Genomic DNA, 23,106 nt, shown 5'->3' on the forward strand with positions numbered 1-23,106 from the left:
CAGAAAATCCTCAAGGGCGAAGGTGAACAGCCGGAAGTGGTAGTGCATGTCGGCACAAACGATGTCGGAAAGAAGGGGATGAATATTCTGCAGCGTGAGCTCGGAAAAATGCTGAAAAGCAGGACTTCCAGGGTTGTTATCTCCGGTTTGCTTCCAGTTCCTCGTGCTGGCGAGAGCAGGAACAGGAAGATATGGGACCTGAATGTGTGACTGAGGAACTGGTGCACGGGGCAGGGATTTAGATTCTTAGATCACTGGGATCTGTTTTGGAGTAAGGGGGAACTCTACAAAAGGGACGGATTGCATCTTAACAGGTGGGGGACCAACATTCTGGCAGGCAGGTTTGCCACTGCTACAAGGGTGGTTTTAAACTGAATAAGGGGGGTGGGGTGTCAAATGGGATAGTTGAGGATGGTGTTAAAGGGAAAGGGTTTCTTAAATGTATGAGCGGAGAGACAGAGGGGTGTCAAATTAGGGTAGAAGAAATAGGTAGCAAGGTGAAAAGTAAAAGTGGCAGGCAGACAAATCCAGGGCAAAAATCAAAAAGGGCCACTTTTCAACATAATTGTATAAGGGGTAAGAGTGTTGTAAAAACAAGCCTGAAGGCTTTGTGTCTCAATGCAAGGAGCATTCGTAATAACGTGGATGAGTTGAATGTGCAGATAGCTATTAATGACTATGATATAGTTGGGGTCACGGAGACATGGCTCCAGGGTGACCAAGGCTGGGAGCTGAACATCCAGGGATATTCAATATTCAGGAGGGATAGACAGAAAGGGAAAGGAGGTGGGGTAGCGTTGCTGGTTAGAGAGCAGATTAACGCAATAGAAAGGAAGGACATTAGCTTGGAGGATGTGGAATCGATATGGGTAGAGCTGCGAAACACTAAGGGGCAGAAAACGCTAGTGGGAGTTGTGTACAGGCCACCTAACAGTAGTAGTGGAGTTGGGGATGGCATCAAACAGGAAATTAGAAATGCGTGCAACAAAGGTAAACAGTTATAATGGGTGGCTTCAATCTACATATAGATTGGGTGAATCAAATTGGCAAGGGTGCTGAGGAAGAGGATTTCTTGGAATGTATGCGGGATAGTTTTCTAAACCAACTTAAAGAAAGGTAACTTTGAGGGTATGAGACGTGAATTGGCCAAGATAGACTGGCAATTAATTCTTAATGGGTTGCCGGTGGATATGCAATGGAAGGCATTTAAAGACTGCATGGATGAACTGCAACAATTGTTCATCCCAGTTTGGCAAAAAAATAAATCAGGGAAGGTAGTGCATCCGTGGATAACAAGGGAAATCAGGATAGTATCAAAACAAAAGATGAAGCGTACAAATTAGCCAGAAAAAGCAGCCTACCAGAGAACTGGGAGAAATTCAGAGTCCAGCAGAGGAGGACAAAGGGCTTAATTAGGAAAGGGAAAATAGATTATGAAAGAAAACTGGCAGGGAACATAAAAACTGACTGCAAAAGCTTTTATAGATATGTGAAGAGAAAAAGGTTAGTTAAAACAAATTTTGGTCCCTTGCAGTCAGAAACAGGTGAATTGATCATGGGGAACAAGGACATTGCAGACCAATTGAATAACTACTTTGGTTCTGTCTTCACTAAGGAAGCCGGAAATAGCAGGGGACCGTGGGTCAAATGAGATGGAGGAACTGAGTGAAATCCAGGTTAGCCGGGAAGTGGTGTTAGGTAAATTGAATGGATTAAAGGCCGATAAATCCCCAGGGCCAGATAGGCTGCATACCAGAGTACTTAAGGAAGTAGCCCTAGAAATAGTGGATGCATTAGTGATAATTTTTCAAAACTCTTTAGATTCTGGAGTAGTTCCTGAGGATTGGAGGGTGGCTAATGTAACCCCACTTTTTAAAAAGGGAGGGAGAGAGAAAATGGGGAATTACAGACCAGTTAGTCTAACGTCGGTAGTGGGGAAACTGCTAGAATCAGTTATTAAAGATGGGATAGCAGCACATTTGGAAAGTGGTGAAATCATTGGACAAAGTCAGCATGGATTTATGAAAGGTAAATCATGTCTGACGAATCTTATAGAATTTTTCGAGGATGTAACTAGTAGAGTGGATAAGGGAGAACCAGTGGATGTGTTATATCTGGACTTTCAGAAGGCTTTCGACAAGGTTCCACATAAGAGGTTAGTATACAAACTTAAAGCACACGGTATTGGGGGTTCAGTATTGATGTGGATAGAGAACTGGCTGGCAGACAGGAAGCAAAGAGTAGGAGTAAACGGGTCCTTTTCACAATGGCAGGCAGTGACTAGTGGGGTACCGCAAGGCTCAGTGCTGGGACCCCAGCTATTTACGATATATATTAATGATTTGGACGAGGGAATTGAATGCAACATCTCCAAGTTTGCGGATGACACGAAGCTGGGGGGCAGTGTTAGCTGTGTGGAGGATGCTAGGAGGCTGCAAGGTGACTTAGATAGGCTGGGTGAGTGGGCAAATGCATGGCAGATGCAGTATAATGTGGATAAATGTGAGGTTATCCACTTTGGTAGCAAAAACAGGAAAGTAGACTATTATCTGAATGGTGGCCGATTAGGAAAGGGGGAGATGCAGCGAGACCTGGGTGTCATGGTACACCATTCATTAAAATTAGGCATGCAGGTGCAGCAGGCAGTGAAGAAGGCGAATGGTTTGTTAGCATTCATAGCAAAAGGATTTGAGTATAGGAGCAGGGAGGTTCTACTGCAGTTGTACAGGGTCCTGGTGAGACCACACCTGGAGTATTGCGTACAGTTTTGGTCTCTTAATCTGAGGAAGGACATTATTGCCATGGGGGAGTACAAAGAAGGTTCACCAGACTGATTCCTGGGATGTCAGGACTTTCATATGAAGAAAGACTGGATAGACTCAGTTTGTACTCACTAGAATTTAGAAGGTTGAGGGGGGATCTTATAGAAACTTACAAAATTCTTAAGGGGTTGGACAGGCTAGATGCAGGAAGATTGTTCCCGATGTTGGGGAAGTTCAGAACAAGGGGTCACAGTTTAAGGATAAGGGGGAAATCTTTTAGGACCGAGATGAGGAAAACATTTTTCACACAGAGAGTGGTGAATCTCTGGAATTCTCTGCCACAGAAGGTAGTTGAGGCCAGTTCATTGGCTATATTTAAGAGGGAGTTAGATGTGGCCCTTGTGGGTAAAGGGATCAGGGGGTATGGAGAGAAGTCAGGTACAGGATACTGAGCTGGATGATCAGCCATGATCATATTGAATGGCGGTGCAGGCTCGAAGGGCCGAATGGCCTACTCTTGCACCTATTTTCTATGTTTCTATGTTTCTATGTTTCAAAAATCTCAATTATGTTAGAAAGACATGACCTGCCACGTACAAAGAAATGTTGCCTGCCCTAATTTATACATTCTCTTTGAAATGGGAGTAAATCCTATCATGAAGAATTCTCTCCAATGGCTTCCCTTTCCCCATGGAGCAAGTGTGTTAGAAGGAATTGCAGAACTGGTGTAACTCAGTGGGACAGACAGCATCTCTGGAGGGAAGGAATGGGTGACGTTTCGGGTCAAGACCCATCATCACACTGGATATCAAGTAATATTTGTGCTACCATAGTAACTGTCTTTAAAAAAATTGTATAACTACCTAGCTTTGACATTCAATGACATTACCATTGCTGGGCTTCATATCATTATCCTAGGGCTATCATTAAACAGGAGGTCACTGGACCTGCCACATAAATACCAGTTCCACAAGGTCACCAGACTCCTACTGATCCCTGGAGGTATTTCCATTTATCTACAAGGTAGGAGTAGAGAGCACAATGAAATATTCCCCATTGGCTTTGATGAATGCAGCTCCAACAACTCTTAAAAAGCTAAAGACCATCCAGGACAGATCAAATCAGATTAGTTTAATTGCATAAATATTGCATGGTGTAATGAATTTCCTTGTTCATGTGAAGCTCACAGAGTCAGCAGTGTACATGCAGTGATATAAATATAACAATAAATACAACGTGCAATACAGCAGAACAGTCTATAGATTGGAGTAGTGCAAAAAATATTGATGTGCAATAACAGAACGATTAAATGACGTAGAGTTAGGAGTAAGAGTATGTGACAGCACCTCTAGGAAGGGTTTATGAAAGAGGTGATGTTCAGGAGTCTGAGAGCAGTGGGTAACAAGCTGTTCTTAAATCTGATGCATAACCTTTCAAGCTCCTGTATCTACCCCCAGAAGGTAGAAAAGAGAAATGGGAATGGCCAGGGTGGCAGGCACCCTTGACAATACTTTCAGCCTAGATAGACACAAAATGCTTGAGTAACTCAGTTGGGCAGGCAGCATCTCTGGAGAGATGGAATGGATGACTTTTCAGGTTGAGACCCTTCTTCAGACAGAGAGACAGGGGAGAGGGAGACAGAGTTATGGAAGGGTAAGGGTAAGGTGTGTCAAACTGGTGCCCTCCAACTAGCGCTCTTGTGAATCTTTACAGGAACCGCAGGAGCCATTGCCATGTCAGTTAGCAAGAATTGGACACAGTTTTAAAGATGTAATTGAACCACAGTCTTGTACAATGAAATGAGGGGAATATACATCTCGTTTTACACGTAACACTTTCTTTGCAAAAAAATCAAACAACTGCCAAGTCTGCTGCACATTTGTACATTAAGAACTGATCAGGTCAGATGTTTTGTGAAACAGGAGAAGATAAAGGGATTTGATTTATTATGGTTTTATCCAACACCAATTCCATTTCCAAGGAGTGAATTTTTGTTGAAGCTGTCAGTAATTCAATGTGATATTAGTCCTTTAATAAGAGTCTAATATTAAATAATCCACACTCTCAGCTGCTTGCGACTGCTACTTTTGAATTTATGAGCCTTCATTTATGTTTCCTCTTGACATACATAACAACTAGGACTACAGAATATGGAAAGAATGTCCTGGTACAAACATGGGCTAGGTGGTGTAATCTAATCTTAAAAATATTTCCAGCCTGTTAATATGGGAGCATGTTTGACAAGTCACCCACTACTCAATCCAGCATCCAAATAACAGAGCACAAAAAGGTAATGGGAATTGTTCTATCATTTACAGCAAACACCCTTTCTGTATTCACATTAATTGAAACACATGGACTTAGTCACAAAGGTGCCAGGCCGAATGATTAGTTTAGAGATACAGCACGGAGAGATGCCCTTTGTCTCATTGAGTCCTCATCGACCACCAATCACTCGTTCACACTAGTTGAACAGAAATATAGAAACATAGAAATTAGGTGCAAGAGTAGGCCATTCGGCCCTTCAAGCCAGCACTGCCATTCAATGTGGTCATGCCTGATCATTCAACATTAGTACCCCGTTCCTGCTTTCTCCCCATATCCCTAGATTCCATTAGCCCTAAGAACTATATCTAACTCTCTCTTGAATATATCCAGTCAATTGGCCTCCACTGCCTTCTGTGGCAGATAATTCCACAGATTCACAACTCTCTGGGTGAAAATGTTTTTCCTCAACTCAGTCCTAAATGACCTACCCCTTATATAAGTTATATGTTATATAAAGTTATATGTTGTCCCACTCCTCATCCACACACTAGGCTAATTTTACAGATGCCAATTAACCTAAAAACCCACTTTGTAGGTTATAGGTCTTTGGGATGTGGGAGGAAACGAGAGTACAGTGGCGCAGCTGTTAGAGCTGCTACCTCACAGCGCCAGAGACCCGGGTTCAATCCTGACCTCAAGTGCTGTACGTGTGGAGTTTGCACGTTCTCCCTGTGACCGCATGGGTTTCCTATGGGTGCTCCGGTTTCCTCTCTCATCCCAATGAAATCTTCACTATAGAAAATATCTCTTCTATACCTCCATTGCCTAGACTGTGATTCTTGAGTAACACTTTTTAGACTATTTAATGGGTAAATGGGATTAAATGATTCATTTTAATACAGGCCACAATATGAGATAGGGTTTCCATTCGGTGCTTGCCAAAATACTCATATTGTGGGTTTGCCCCGGCTGTAAAAAAAAACAGATTCCCATTGATTTCAGAAGCACTGCTGAGAGCTAGCTCCTTTGATAATTTGTTTGAGGTTTCTATCCACCTGCGTTTTTACACCCAGCATATTGTTGCTGAAAGTAAACAGACAGCTTCAATCTAATATGTGAAAGCTATGCAATATATCCCTCCAAGATCCTGCAGTCAGATAGAGATGTTTTGATTTTGTTATTGGGCCTGTTCTTACTGGCTAATGTTGGCAGTTCAGGAGCAAAGCCTGGGACTTGTATAAATGTACTCTGAAACATGGAAGCCTCAAACTTGCTGACAGATTTGCAGCACTAAATCTGTCAGTTTTCTATGTCGCTGGACTCCCCATGAAGTCCAACAGTCTTGCTGAGATTTCCCAGTGTTACTCTGAGAAATTGTTTCACAGATCAGTTCCCACTGAAATCAAAGGGGGGTCAAAGGCTGTGGGAGGCAAAAAAAGTTTTTACTATTTAAAGTTATTTTACTTTAGTTTAATGCTTTTCGGTTAATATTCTTGATTTTTGAAGCATCATTTTTTTAAATTTAAAAGTGCTTTATTTCAGTTATAATTGAATTGAAATATTGAGGAAAATGGCTTGCTATATTTATCAAATGGCAGGAGCAAATCATACGAGTTCCTTCCTCATTGCATTAGTTTGGTTTGGAGATACAGTGAGGAAACAGGCGCTTCGGCCCACTGAGTCCACGCCGACCAACGATCAGCGCACATTAACACTACCCTACACACACTTGGGACAGCTTGACACATACACCAAGCCAAATAACCTACATAGCTGCATGTCTGTGGCGAGTGGGAGGAAAGTGAAGATCTCGGAAAAAGCCCACGCGATCACAGGGATTAGTAGATCCCCTTTCTTCATGTCATTGAAATACATGGCCCGTCGGCCCATCTGGACGAGAGATGCACAGGCATGTGGAGATAGCAGGTAACAGAACCAATGCAGAAAGATCTGGTACAAAATTGCTTCTATTTACTCATCAAACTGAAGTCAAATTAAAGAATCCATCCAAAATTAAAAGAATCAACACGAGTACAATTCTTACTATCTTCCACATAAGTCGTATTATTATTTGCTGATTTTAATTCAGAACACAAACCAATGTGAAAGCAGCATAATGTGAAGACTCCTAGCCTTGCATCCATAAAGACTTCAAATTGAATTAATTAGAAATGAAATAGTTAGTTAGATTTGATACAGTACCTTAGCCTTTGAAGCTTTAAATATTTCATTCTCATGTACCTCCAGCCAGGTTTACGCAGCAGTCTGTCAGAGTAATAATATTTTCAGAAACTTTGCAAGTTATTGCTATATTTCTATTAGTACACAGCTACTTATATTCAGCTGTGACCTCATTCCTAATGTCATTTGCTAAACACTCTACCCATTTAGTCCTATCAGCTACATGTTTACACTACATCACACACCAGATGTGCTCCTCTGTCACAGGGGAAACGTTTACTCGAAAAACATGTGCATAGTGCCTTTTCTATTCCAAAGTCTGTTCCAAATCAAATTGTTCAACATTAATAATTTTGGGTAGCTCTCATATTAAAACTTTCCTCAGAATACCACCTAATTCTTTAGATTGTGACACATATATAAAAATGATATGTGTGTGTGTATGTATATTTTATGTATCATATGCACATTTGTACTAATTATTTAGTGTATAGGGCTGCATGGTGGCACAGCAGTTGAGTTGCTGCCTTAAAGAGTCAGAGACCCGGGTTTGACTGTCTGTACGGAGTTTAAACGTTCTCCCCATAACTGTGGGTGTCCTCCCGGTGCTCTTGTGTCCTCCCACACTCCAAAAATGTACAGGTTTAGCTTTGGTAAAAATTGTAAATTGTCCCTAGTGTGTAAGATAGTGCTATAGTGCATGGATCACTGGTCAGCGTGGACTCGGTGAGCTGAAGGGCCTGCTTCAGCGCTGTATCTTTAAACCAAACTAATATAGGAATATTCGAATAAAAGAATATAGGAATAAGAGTAACCTCTGTCTCCTCCAGAGCATGCTTATCATTCAATAAATTCATGGCTAATCTGCAACCTTATTCCATATGCATGTTTTTTCTCCATCTGAAGAAGGGTCTCGAAACAAAACGTCACCCATTCCTTCTCTCCGGAGATGCTGCCTGTCCACCATTTTGTGTCCATCTTCCCTTAACGTCTTTTTATAATAATAAACTATCAACCTCAGATTTAAAATAACAACTGACCGAGTATTGATTGCTGTTTGGGGAAGAGGGTTTAAAATTAAAAATTCTCCTGCCCCATTGTTCACTCCTGAAAGGCCTGGATCTAAATTTTAGACTACACCCTAGTGCCTGATTCCCTCACCTCATTGTCATGCTCATCCCCCAAAGGAGAATGGTGCAGGGGTGATGACCAGGACATGGGTGGTGGAGCTTCAGGCTTTGCCCCAAGAAACATCCCAATGGCCCCATAAGAGCTTGTTTCCAAGTGTCTCAAATGATCAGAGACATTTAAAAACAGCTTAAACACAAATGGAAAACTTAAACAAATTGAAATAGTATTTTTCTAAAGCATAATACAATTATATAATGACACATGTATCTATTGAAAATGAATTAAAACATTCATATTTATATAAATTAAGGAAAAGAAAAACATTTAACTCTAACACAAGTTGGGCAATCCCAATAAGAGGCCACTCCAGAAATCCCCTGAGAATATTCCTGGACAGTGATGAATGGAGGAGGAGAGCAGGGTATTAGGTGTGTCTGGCTAACCATCATTTTAGCACTACACATTGATTTTTCCATCACGGTGCAGATTTATTGCTCCATATCACTGAATCATTACTTGAAGGTGCACTGAATCCTCACAGATGCTCTTGAACCTTTGCCACAAGTTTTGCGCAAGCAACCTCCAAGGGGGAGATCGACCATCGACAGTGTAGGGGTACTCAAGCGCCGAGAATGCAGGGGTACCTGCGCTACTGAGAGCAAGTGGGGCCACTGAGAGCAACCCAGCGGGGGGCCGCCAAGAATGCAGGGGGACCCGGCATGGTAGGGAGGGCGGTAGTGGTGGGTGGGGGGAGGGACACATAGAATGAAGGGGGGATCCGGCAGGGGGGCCATCAATGGCCACATGCGGCGACAGGCTTGTTTTGCCACTGCGAGCAGAAGCTTTGGGCTGTTTCATTAACTTTTTGTAACTTTGTTGGTGCCAGAAAAGTAATGGTTCTTGTGTACTGCCTAGGTAAGGTCCGCGGTATGATTTTACTGGGCTGTATGCACAACAAATAATTTCACTGTACCTAGGTACATGTGACAATAAAGTATCATTGAAATGAATTGAATCGTACAGATGCATCTGGACTGTGGCAACAGGAGGAGTAATGAAAGTTTTGTAGTCTGCTTAACATCATTGGTCAGGGCATTGAGCATAATGGGCCTGTCCCACTTAGGCAATTTTTCAGGCGACTGCCGGCAAATGTCAAGTCGTAGCAGGTCGCTGAAAAACTGACGACTGGAACGGCGACTGTCAGAGTGGAACACACACACACACACACATCGCTTCCTTCACCAGCCATTTATGCAGGCGGGGAACAGGGCAAGAGGGGGGAGCGCTGTCTGCGTGAAATCCACATGGTGCAAAACCAATGTGATACAGACACACCACGATGAACGGGAAGGTTACATAAAAACATAGAAATTAGGTGCAGGAGTAGGCCATTCGGCCCTTCGAGCCAGCACCGCCATTCAATATGATCATGGCTGATCATCCAACTCAGTATCCCGTACCTGCCTTCTCTCCATACCCTCTGATCCCCTTAGCCACAAGGGCCACATCTAACTCCCTCTTAAATATAGCCAATGAACTGGCCTCGACTACCCTCTGTGGCAGAGAGTTCCAGAGATTTCACCACTCTCTGTGTGAAAAAAGTTCTTCTCATCTCGGTTTTAAAGGATTTCCCCCTTATCCTTAAGCTGTGACCCCTTGTCCTGGACTTCCCCAACAGCGGGAGCAATCTTCCTGCATCTAGCCTGTCCAACACCTTAAGAATTTTGTAAGTTTCTATAAGATCCCCTCTCAATCTCCTAAATTCTAGAGAGTATAAACCAAATCTATCCAGTCTTTCTTCATAAGACAGTCCTGACATCCTAGGAATCAGTCTGGTGAACCTTCTCTGCACTCCCTCTATGGCAATAATGTCCTTCCTCAGATTTGGAGACCAAAACTATACGCAATACTCCAGGTGTGGTCTCACCAAGACCCTGTACAACTGCAGTAGAACCTCCCTGCTCCTATACTCAAATCCTTTTGCTATGAAAGCTAACATACCATTCGCTTTCTTCGCTGCCTGCTGCACCTGCATGCCTACTTTCAATGACTGGTGTACTATGACACCCAGGTCTCGCTGCATCTCCCCTTTTCCTAGTCGGCCACCATTTAGATAATAGTCTGCTTTCCTGTTTTTGCCACCAAAATGGATAACCTCACATTTATCCACATTATACTGCATCAGCCAAACATTTGCCCACTCACCCAGCCTATCCAAGTCACCTTGCAGTCTCCTAGCATCCTCCTCACAGCTAACCCTGCCCCCCAGCTTAGTGTCATCCGCAAACTTGGAGATATTGCCTTCAATTCCCTTATCCAGATCATTAATATATATTGTAAATAGCTGGGGTCCCAGCACTGAGCCTTGCGGTACCCCACTAGTCACTGCCTGCCATTGTGAAAAGGACCCGTTTACTCCTACTCTTTGCTTCCTGTTTGCCAGCCAGTTCTCTATCCACATCAATACTGAACCCCCAATACCGTGTGCTTTAAGTTTGTATACTAATCTCTTATGTGGGACCTTGTCGAAAGCCTTCTGAAAGTCCAGATACAACACATCCACTGGTTCTCCCCTATCCACTCTACTAGTTACATCCTTGAAAAATTCTATAAGATTCGTCAGACATGATTTACCTTTCGTAAATCCATGCTGACTTTGTCCAATGATTTCACCACTTTCCAAATGTGCTGCTATCCCATCTTTAATAACTGACTCTAGCAGTTTCCCCACTACCGATGTTAGACTAACTGGTCTGTAATTCCCCGTTTTCTCTCTCCCTCCCTTCTTAAAAAGTGGGGTTACGTTTGCTACCCGCCAATCCTCAGGAACTACTCCAGAATCTAAAGAGTTTTGAAAGATTATTACTAATGCATCCACTATTTCTGGAGCTACTTCCTTAAGTACTCTGGGATGCAGCCTATCTGGCCCTGGGGATTTATCGGCCTTTAATCCATTCAATTTACCCAACACCACTTCCCGGCTAACCTGGATTTCACTCAATTCCTCCAACTCCTTTGACCCACGGTCCCCTGCTATTTCCGGCAGATTATTTATGTCTTCCTTAGTGAAGACGGAACCAAAGTAGTTATTCAATTGGTCCGCCATATCCTTGTTCCCCATGATCAACTCACCAGTTTCTGACTGCAAGGGACCTACATTTGTTTTAACTAATCTCTTTCTTTTCACATATCTATAAAAACTTTTGCAGTCAGTTTTTATGTTCCCTGCCAGTTTTCTTTCATAATCTATTTTTCCTTTCCTAATTAAGCCCTTTGTCCTCCTCTGCTGGTCTCTGAATTTCTCCCAGTATGCTGCTTTTTCTGGCTAATTTGTACGCATCATCCTTCGCTTTGATACTATCCCTGATTAACTTGTTATCCACGGATGCACTACCTTCCCTGATTTATTCTTTTGCCAAACTGGGATGAACAATTTTTGTAGTTCATCCATGCAGTCTTTAAATGTCTTCCATTGCATATCCACCGTCAACCCTTTTAGAATTAATTGCCAGTCAATCTTGGCCAATTCACGTCTCATACCCTCAAAGTTACCTTTCTTTAAGTTCAGAACCATTGTTTCTGAATTTACACTCTCCATCCTAATGAAGAACTCAACCATATTATGGTCACTCTTGCCCAAGGGGGCACGTACAACAAGACTGCTAACTAACCCTTCCTCATTACTCAATACCCAGTCTAAAATAGCCTGCTCTCTCGTTGGTTCCTCTACATGTTGATTTAGATAACTATCCCGCATACATTCCAAGAACTCCTCTTCCTCAGCACCCCTGCCAATTTGATTCACCCAATCTATATGTAGATTGAAGTCACCCATTATAACTGTTTTGCCTTTGTCGCACGCATTTCTAATTTCCTGTTTGATACCATCTCCAACGGCACTACTACTGTTAGGTGGCCTGTACACAACACCCACCAGCGTTTTCTGCCCCTTAGTGTTTCGCAGCTCTACCCATACCGATTCCACATCCTCCAAACTAATGTCCTTCCTTCCCATTGCGTTAATCTCCTCTCTAATCAGCAACGCTACCCCACCTCCTTTTCCTTTCTCTCTATCCCTCCTGAATATTGAATATCCCTGGATGTTCAGCTCCCAGCCTTGGTCACCCTGGAGCCATGTCTCCGTGATCCCAACTATATCATAGTCATTAATAGCTATCTGCACATTCAACTCATCCACCTTATTACGAATGCTCCTTGCATTGAGACACAAAGCCTTCAGGCTTGTTTTTACAACACTCTTACCCCTTATACAATTATGTTGAAAAGTGGCCCTTTTTGATTTTTGCCCTGGTTTTGTCTGCCTGCCACTTTTACTTTTCACCTTGCTACCTATTGCTTCTACCCTCATTTTACACCCCTCTGTCTACGCTCACACATTTAAGAAACCCTTTCCCTTTAACTCCATCCTCCACTATCCCATTCGACACCCCACCCCCCTTATTCAGTTTAAAACCACCCGTGTAGCAGTGGCAAACCTGGCGCTGTAATTAACACGATGAAAGCACAGTGTATGGGAAGGGTCACTTCATTCCTTTAAAAAAGGGGGGGAGATGGGGGGGGAGAGGGGGGGAGATGGGGTGGGGCGAAGGAGTGGACACAACTTTTAAGAAGCCGGAGATACACGGGAGTGAAGCTCGGTGGACATTAACATTACCGGTCGGTTATCCTTGGTTCTAAAAACTACTGTTTATGGGTTTTTTTCCCAATGAGCCAATGAAATTCACTGGTCAGCACCAGCGACAACCTACGCCAACCTACAACAACCTACGACCTCCTGGCGACCCACTACCACTGCACCTACAGCACGAGAATTCTCGCCACTCTCCATGACAAACTTAATTCTGGTCGCCGCTATTTTTTCAACATGTTGAATCCATAACTAGGAGTCACCTCCACAAGGTGATTCATAAATTGGTGGTTACTCATAAATTCCCTCAAGAACTGGGGAAATGTCTTCTTTCAGTAGGTGGTTGGAATGAGGAATTTATTCCAATTACTCTGGATGGTGAATCAGAATATATATATTAGACGGCAGGAAGATCATTTTTGGCCCATTGAATTGAAGTTAGTTCTTTTGAAGAATAGATCTATTTAGTTCCTACATTTTTCAACATGTTGAAAAATTAGCGGCGACCATAATGAGGCCACGACTAATTCCGAGAATGCGGGAACTACTCACGACCATGAAGGTGACTCCCCGGAAACCACCTGCGAACATGTGGCGACCATGTGGCGACAGCAGTCTCCTGTAGTCGCCTAAAAAGTTGCCTAAATGGGACAGGCCCATAAGAGTCTGGAAGTCATGTTACAGCTTTATAAAAGTTTGGTCGCATTTGAAGTTTTGTGTGTAGTTTTGGTCGTCCCATTAAAGGAAAGAGTGCAGTAGAGGTTTATCTGGAATGCTGCCTGGATTAGAGGGTATTAAATACAAAAAAAGATTGGACAAACTTGGATTGTTTTCTCGGGAGAGTTGGAATTTGACGGGAAAGCTGATGAAGTATATACTACATATAAGCGGCATAGATACGGTAGACAGTCATATTGTTTTTCCCAAAATGGAAATGTCAAAAACTAGAGAGCACAACTTTAAGATTAGAGAGGGAAGGTTTAGAGGTGATGTGCAGGTAGGTTTTGTACACAGAGAGTGGCGGGGGTGTGAATCATGTTGCCCCTCTGGTGGTGGTGGCAGATACGATAGTGACATTTAAGCAGCTTTTAGATAGGTACACTGGAAGGACATGCAGGGAATGGAGAGGTTTGATCAAATTCAGGCAGAGGAGATTAGTTTAACTTGGTTACATGTTCGGCATAGACATTGTGGGTAGAAGGACCTGTTCCGGTGCTGTACTGTTCTATGTTCATATGTTCCACATTTCCTCTCTAAAGGATGGAAAAATCAGAGGTGACCTATTCATGGCATTATTCACAGAAAGGATGTCACAGCTTGAGTTGGCAATCCAAATCTAGGAGTCACCTCCACAAGGTGACTCATAAATTGGTGGTTACTCATAAATTCCCTCAGGAACTGGGGAAATGTCTTCTTTCAGTAGGTGGTTGGAATGAGGAATTTATTCCAATTACTCTGGATGGTGAATCAGAATATATATATTAGAGGGCAGGAAGATTTTTTTGGCCCATTGAATTGAAGCTATTTCTTTTGAAGAACAGGTCTATTTAGTTCCTACATTTGCTCGGTTCAGTTGACATGCAATGTTTTCAAATGTATGCATCTATCCAATTCAACTTTGAAGGTTGTAATTGAATCTGCAGGCATTGATCCGAAACATCACCCACCCTTTTCCTCCAGAGATGCTGTCTGACCCACGGAGTTACTCCAGCACCTTGTATCTATCTTTGGTATATGCCAGCATCTGCAGTTCCTTTCTGCACATTTAATGAACAGGTTGTTTATTCCATATCTCAATCACATATAACATGAAAACATTTATTTGTACAACAATCTGAAGTAAATATCAAAAAAGCCTATTAGGGCAACTTGCTATGTACTGTACATGTGGAAGGAAGGAACAGGATGTTACTAAGATAAAATTAGATGAAATAAAATAGAATGGTCTCATGGTGCCAGTTAAAACCTGATGGATAAAATAGCTCATTTCTGTATGCACACTATGTGAGTTTTTACCTGTACTATGTCAACATACACTCATAATTTCCCCAGTTGGGTATTTCATATCGTTTTCTCCATTATCCATCATCATCCATCAGCTCATCATTCACGACAATCTAATCTGTACCAGGCACTTTTGTAAAACATTGCGTGCTCAACATTTATGTAATATCTCAAATATTTTCTACATTTCTTAAGAAAAAAAGAGAGCTGTTATAAATCATTTGCAACCTGTCAAAAGTTTTGAGGTAAAACAGCTGCAGTGTTACTAAACATGTTAAAAATGCATATAAATCTCACACTCTAACTTTATCTGTGCACATTTCAGGGCTGCTTTTCCGCAGAGTGACACAGACGTTGCGGTTACTATAGCTCTGGGACATTGGTACAATGCAGGCATAAAAACCTGTCCTCCCACAGCTTGTCCAAAACCTTGCATCACTCTTGACAGAGAGCCAATGTAATTATGGCACTTGGCACCTTCCATTTATTGACACATTCCAAATCAGTGTTATTTTCACAAAAGTGACCCCATACAGGAAAAAATGTTTTCGCCTGGCCTTTTCACAGTTTGGATTAACCTGCTAATTTAGTATTCTGAATAGGTAACTCTCAGCAATGTCTGACTTCAGTTTGCTTCAATTGCTGCTTTATATTTGCTGAGACCAAGTCTGAGTAAAACTGAAGTTATTTTTGTCAATATAAATTGTCAACACAAGTTCCAGATACGATGAGAAAATATCACAAGTGCAGTAATGTAGTCATCTGCAGTAATGTTTGCAACGTCAGAAATCATCAGAAATGGTGATTAGCATTTCAGTCCATTCACTAATGTATACATAAGAGAAATTTCATCCTTATTTGCTCTTGAATATTTATTTAAAGAGAGCACATTACATACCTACATTTATTCTGCTTTGATTTTATCACCTCATCTAAATTTATCATAACCACTTCATTTAAAAATAATTTTCAAATATTTACAGAAAGGAAAAGTCAACAAGTTATTATAATTATTTGTTACTACTTGGCTTTAATTTCAAAGGATCATATGCTTAGAAATTGGATTGTAATTATTTTTGGTGCATTAACATAATTGTGTTTAGCAGGGGCACTGAACGGCTACATCTCAAAATAAAACTTGTCAAAAGCAAGTGTACAACAATTAGGATGTTTTCCCAAAAGGAAGTCTTAAAGTAGGACCTGCACAGTTCCTAACATGACCACACTAAATTCAGTGAGAACTCCCAATCTTTCCAAGCAGTAACTATCAAAGGGATTCTGTGCTTAAACGCTATACCTGCATAAAGCCAGACAATGGCAATGCACATAGAGAAGATTTGGAGAGCGGGAGAGAGTTCTATGATAATCAAAGTGGGGCACAAAGCGCTTCGCACACAATCACATGCCAAGAAGAAGGAAGTCTCTGGTGATTAGAAGGCCAGTTAGGAATACCTCAATCCGTATATTCCATGCACTCTGCCCTTTTCTACCACATCCCTTGACGTTGAACTGACGTCCTACCTCCTCCAAACCCAACCCCTTCCCACAATGAGCAAACATTCCTAGCCTGCCCAATCTCCACCTATAAACTAGGCCCTCTGTGAGCAGTGGTGGATCACAGGGACATTTGTGGTTTGTGATATATATATTAATAACCTGGAAGTCAATGTAGGAGGAATGATTAGCAACAGAGTCAGAGTAATGCAGCATGTAAACAAGCCCCTCAGCCCAACTTGTCCATGCCGACCAAGATGCTATATCTAAGCTAGTCCCATTTTACTATGTTTAGCCCATATTCCTCTAAATCTTTCCTAACCATGTACCTGCCCAAATGCCTATTTTTAATGTTGTTATTGTACTTGTCCCAACTACTTCTTCTGACAGCTTGTTCCATTTACCCACCTGTGTGGAAATAGATTCGCCTCAGGTTCATATTTCCCCATCTTGCCTTAAACGTATGGCTTCTTGTTCTTGATTCCCCTATTATGGGTAATAGTTTCTGTACATTTATGTTATCTATTCCCATGATCTTATACACTTCTATAAAATCACTCCTCAGTCTCCTGCACTCCAAGGAATAAAGGCAAAGCTTTCCCCATCTCTCCCTATATCGCAGGTCCTCAAGGCCTGGCAACATCCACTTAAATCTCATCTGCACCTTTTCCCACTTAACGACATCTGTCCTAAAGCAAGGTGACCAAACCTGAACACAATCGGCATTCCAACATCACTTTCTATACTTAATTCCATGACTAAAGAAGTTCAATGTCAAATCATCATATCTACCTGTAATGCCACTATCAGGCAACTATATACTTTACTCCTATATCTCTCTGCTCTACAATGCTTCCCAAGTCCCAGCCATGCGCCATGAACATCCTGTTTTGTTTGACTTCCAAAAATGCAACACTTCATATTTACCAGAATTAAACTCCATTTGCCAATCCTTGGAGATTACCACCTCCATATATTTTAGTGCCACCTGCAAACTTTCTAATCATAGGTAGACACAAAATGCTGGAGTAACTCAGAGGGACAGGCAGCATTTCTGGAGAGAAAGAATGGATGATGTTTCGGGTCGAGACCATTTTTCAGTCTGAAGAAGTGTCTGGACCTGAAACATCATCCATTCCTTCTCTCCAGAGATGCTGCCTGGCCCTCTGAGTTACTCCAGCATTTTGTGTCTACCTTCACGCTGTCATTGTTTAATGACAGAGTGATTCTGAAGTCAGGTCCTCATCTGACTTAATATGGCTACACTCAATTTGCTGAGTGAAGTTTATAAGGTTTCATACACTGCAACATCTATCCGAACCTAACATCATAAGTCATAAGGTAATAAGTGATGAGAGCAGAATTAGGCCATTCACCCCATCAAGTCTACTCTGCAAATCAATCATGGCTGATCTATCTCTACCTCTGAACCCCATTCTCCTGACTTTTCCCCATAACCCCTGACACCCATACTAATCAAGAATTTATCTATCTCTGCCTTAAAAATATCCATTGACGTCCTCCACAGCCTTCTGTGGCAAAGAATTCCACAGATTCACCACCCTCTGACTAAAGAAATTCCTCCTCATCTCCTTCCTAAAGGAACATCCTTTAATTCTGAGGCTATGACTTCTGGTCCTAGACTCTTCCACTAGTGGAAGCATCCCTCTCCACATCTACTCTATCCAAGTCTTTCACTATTCGGTAAGTTCCATTGAGGTTCCCCATGATCCCTCTAAATTCCAGCGAGTACAAGCCCAGTGGCGTTAAACAAACTAGCACTATCCTACACACTTGGAGCAATTTACAATTTACAAAAGCCAATTAACCTACAAATCTCTACGTCTTTGGAATGTGGGAGGAAACCAGAGCACCCAGAGAAAACTCACATGGTCACAGGGAGAACGTACAAACTCCATACAGTCAGCACCCGTGGTCAGGACTGAACCCGGGTCTCTGGCGCTGTAAGGCAGCAACACTACTGCTGCCCAAGTGTACCGTTCCTAATCTAAAACAGATGATCATTCCTGCTCCTTTTCATGGTTGATTGGCAATCTTAATTCAAATTTGATATTCCTTTTATTCCCCACTTCCACCATTTCATTGGGAGAAAATCTTTCCCAGTTTTGTGCTGTTTTATTATATTATTCACAATTTCACAAGTTGTGTATTCATATCCCGCTTTGACCACCTGTTTGCATAAATCATAGAAGCACACAGGAAGACATTGAGCCCATTGTGCTTTGTGAAAGTGCTATCCAATTAATACAATTTCACCACTCCTTCCCCATAACTCAGTACTTTCTGCAACATTCATCACATTAAATTTGTATCTCTTTACCACAGTATATGCCTTTGTTACTGATTACTCATACAAACTTCCTTTGACTATTATATCAACTCAAATTTGAAAGTGGAAAGTGAAAGTTATTTTTTGTTGCAGTAATTCTTGAGAATGTTGAAAACTTGAGCTCAGCTTTCAACGTTTGGAAAAATTCAGATTTAGTATAGAATCTTTTCAAGAATTAAAAGAAAAACGCAGATTTTCAAAGCCCAGAATGTTAATCCAAAAATGCAACTTTAAATTACAGTCACTGATATTATTTAAAAGGGGACATTGTGTTCATATAACATTTTACTGTGCTCTTCCAAACCTTAGTAGTAAATCCATTTATTTCATTATTTTCAAAACTAAAACATAATTTAGAATCAATGTCTATTTGGTATAGGCGAAAGGTCAATTATTTCCACATTATTTTAATTGCCATAGTTATTCCAAGATTGTATTTGGTATTTTGTCATTTTGCATTTCAAAATATATACCGAGGGATTTTATCAAAGCAGATCATGGTCGCAGCTAAGAGGGGAAAAAAAGTGAAATTGTTGTATAGAGAATTTAGTGCTGACTTGGGATGAATTTCCAGAAATGCCTAGAATAACAGTGTCTAAAGGCCCTGTCCCACTTTCCCGAGTTACTCACGAACTCTCCCGAGATTTCCCCTTGATTCAAACTTGGGGACTGTCGGGGAATGTCGGCAGCGAGCTCGTAGGAGACCATAGGAGTCTGTAAATGTTTCATAGCGGCTCGTAATGCCAGCCGTAGGTACTCGGGGCATCAGGTAAGTCGGGATGTTTTTTCAACATGTTGAAAAATGTCCACGAGTAAAAAAAATATGTACGTCCCCGAGTACCTACGTATGGCTATTACCGTAATTCTCCGAGTTCGAATCAAGGGGAAAACTCGGGAGAGTTCGTGAGTAACTCGGGAAAGTGGGACAGGGCCTTTAACCATATTAGTGCTTTGAATCCATTTGCTACATTTGTAAATTTAGTGTCCTGCTCCTTTTCTGACATTTCTCTTTGAGATTTATGCTAAAGTTGCAAATTAAGTTTAATGAACTAACTCATGTTACTATTGGCACTGTCAGAAATACATTTGATGGCATGATGACAGACAGGTAATAATATTTTTTAGAAAAAAAACCTTCCAAAGGTCTCAGTGGGAGGCCCATTTCTAACTTGCCACTGCACGATGTTTTACAGTGCATTCTATGTCATGTGGGTGACCATGCAGAATGTTATTATATTGCTATAGCTTTCAGAGATAAAATAAAGTCAGTGTGTACTAGCCAAAAGCTACATTATGTCATCCGTGTTAAATCTATGAATACACCATAGACATTGCCTGAAAAAATTATGGTTTGTTAAATATTGTTCCAGAAATTACATACTACAGGCCTAATTTCTTTATTGTTTCATTTTTAAAGTTTTATTTTTAGTAAAATCTGACACATAAATTCATGTACCGGTAATTCCTCCAGTTATTTGCTTTTACCATATCAGTTTCATTACTGAGAAAAGTTAATCCACCTGGTGAAAATGGAGTAGACTTGCAGGTATGCATCTGCTGGCTGAATTTTAAGCTCAGGCTATAATAAATCATGCACAGTTATATATCTGTGATTTTTAAGGGGATATTCATTAGTCAACAACATGACACTATCTTTTGGAGATTTTAAATGGCCCTTAAATTAAATAAACTTTGCAGCTCTGTATCACACATTGTTACTTAATATTGCCAAAACATATTCCATTTTGCCTACATAATGAGTGCCAACATCAACAGTCCTTCACAAATATATTTGTATGCCAATTATTTTATAGAATAAAATCAATCTGGTAAATTGAAATTCTGTAATCCACTTCAGCATGTGAAATTTGATCAATAGCGATACAACAGGGAAACACAGTGTGGTGGTAAATTAGTTTGCTATTGAAGATGAGAATCATTGAATCAAATATGTTGGCACTTTTTAGCCTAAGGTTAGGCCATTGTCTTGAATATAACATGGCTGACTTTATTATCAGGGAATATGAAAATGGAGAGCACCGCAAAATTATCAGCAAACATATTCCTAATGTTGGGGGAAAAGTCATTGATGTTCCAAATGATATCCTGAGAAAGCTGTGATGCATTTAACAGCATCAAACATCATGCTTTCTGCCACTTATAACTCATGCTGGTGTAGGTTTGCCTCTGATTCTTCATTCCTTTCTCTGCATTGTCTCAGTTTTATGAAAATTCTTTGTTACTGTACTCGGTAAAATGCTGCCTTGTTGTTTGGGATATTATCATCTCTCTTCCAATGTGCAGCTTGTATCATTTCCTGGTTCAATAATCGCCTCAAGTCAATGATAATTCTTCATGTTTGTTTTATAGATGTACAGAAGATGGCCAATGGTACCTGTAGATGGTTTATGCATGCAACCTATAATGTAGCTTCCTCAATACCACTAACCACGCCCAGTCATCTCAGTATAACTGTGATATCTTCCCCTTGCTCCTCCCTTGGTTCCAGTACGCCTGAAGACTAGATGCAGTCAGTACTGGGATGTGTTTGACATGTGCCTTTATTAAAGACTCAGTAAAGTTACAGTGTGTCAGACTTAACTCCTTTACATGGTGTCAGTAAGTTAAACGCACGCCTCCTGTTTATCGGGTTTTATTTGCTCCTAGTTTTACTAGTGTTTAATTCCCTATTTACCATGGCATTCTCGTGCCGCAAGCCCTCTCCCCTTGGCTTTGATGCTGACAATGCGGAGCAATGGGCTACTTTTGTGATGGACTACAACCACTTCATCAACATCGTGCACCGAAACGACCCTGAAGCGGTCAAAGCCTCACTCCTGCTGAACCTTGCTGGTCCTGATGCTATGAAACAAGCTCAGGCTTTCACTTACAATCCAGCGGTCCTGGATGACAATGACCAGATCGTCGAGCCGGCGGAATCTGCCAACGACCCGGTATGTCTCTTACGCAAGTTTGCAGAGATTTGTGACTTGCCCTCCAACCGTATATTGGAGCGGGCTAGATTCTTTACAAGGAAACAGCAGCCTGATGAACCTGTTGAATGTTTTATCGCTGACCTGCGCTACCTTGCTCAGCGGTGCCATTTCGAGAACATGCGTGATCAGCTCACCAGAGATATTTTGGTCACCGGCATGCTAGATCAGAAGCTACGAGCAGAGCTGCTGCGAAGACCGGACCTCACCCTGACTCAGGCAATGCATGCATGCCGAATAGCTGAAGTAGTTGCCCCGCCACATGGGCAGAGGGGATCTGACAATCGGGCTATTAATCTGACTGGTGTTGCTATGCCCCGTCGCAAGCAAGACAACGTTCGCCCTGCACCGCGGCTGACTTATGCCCCTCGGGTCCCGCTTGTCAAGAAGTGCCCCAACTGCAATTATGTCTACTCTATGCAGTCGCATGCCCAGCATTTGGTAAAGCTTGTAATTTCTGTAAGAAGATGAACCATTTCTCAGCTGCCTGTCGCTCCCGTGGGAACGTTCCTCCAGCTCCCAGACAAGTTTTAAACAACCTTCAACAAATTGATAACGAATTCGGTTCCCAGTCTTCTGTCGACACTGCCCTCGACTCTGAGCCCAGTATTTCCATGGGAGATGCCAGTGTTTATTCTCTCCTTCATAATCAATCTCGCCTCCCCGATCCTTCTGTGCTTGTCACTGTCAACAACAAATCCTTCACTGCTAAGCTGGACATGGGGGCGAAGGTGAATGTTATGTCAACATCCCTGTTCAGGAAGATAAGGAATAATGAGCTGTTAACTGCTGATCGCTCCATATTGCGTGCTTATGGGGGAGAGGAGCTAAAACCTGTGGGGAGCGCCACCTTCCACTGTGTGCTGAAGAAATCTTCGCGTGACCTGTCGTTTGTCATTCTTGGCTGCGACTGTGTGACTCTGTTGAGCAATCAGGCGTGTCAGGATCTCGGGCTGGTGTCCTTTGACCGTACTGTCCACGAAGTGCGGGTGATGCTGAATCCACTCTCCGAGTGCCCTGACCTATTCGATGATGAACTGGGTAAGCTGCCCCTTGTATACAAGATCGCAACTGACCCGTCGGTTGTACCAGTGGTCCATGCTCCACACAGGGTGTCGTTTGCATTAAGGGCAAGGTCGAAGCCATGCTGAAGAACATGGTTGACATGGGAGTGCTTGAAGCTGTCAGCGAACCCACCGAGTGGGTCTCCACCATGGTCGCCACCATGAAGAAGGGTAAGAGCGAGATACGGGTGTGCATCAACCCCAAAGACTT

The 23,106-nt window shown here is 42.0% G+C and overlaps 1 long non-coding RNA gene across 1 annotated transcript; it reads left to right on the top strand.

Moving 5' to 3' along the window:
- Nucleotides 1-1,677: 1,677 nt before the first annotated feature.
- Nucleotides 1,678-19,650, top strand: LOC116972056. The gene is made up of 5 exons (XR_004411708.1): nt 1,678-1,688; nt 7,295-7,297; nt 11,984-11,990; nt 15,346-15,353; nt 19,440-19,650. It is a non-coding gene; the product is annotated as an uncharacterized LOC116972056 (long non-coding RNA).
- Nucleotides 19,651-23,106: the final 3,456 nt, after the last annotated feature.

The sequence above is a fragment of the Amblyraja radiata genome, chromosome 4 (genome assembly GCF_010909765.2).
Source record: "Amblyraja radiata isolate CabotCenter1 chromosome 4, sAmbRad1.1.pri, whole genome shotgun sequence".
Lineage (NCBI taxonomy): Eukaryota > Metazoa > Chordata > Chondrichthyes > Rajiformes > Rajidae > Amblyraja > Amblyraja radiata.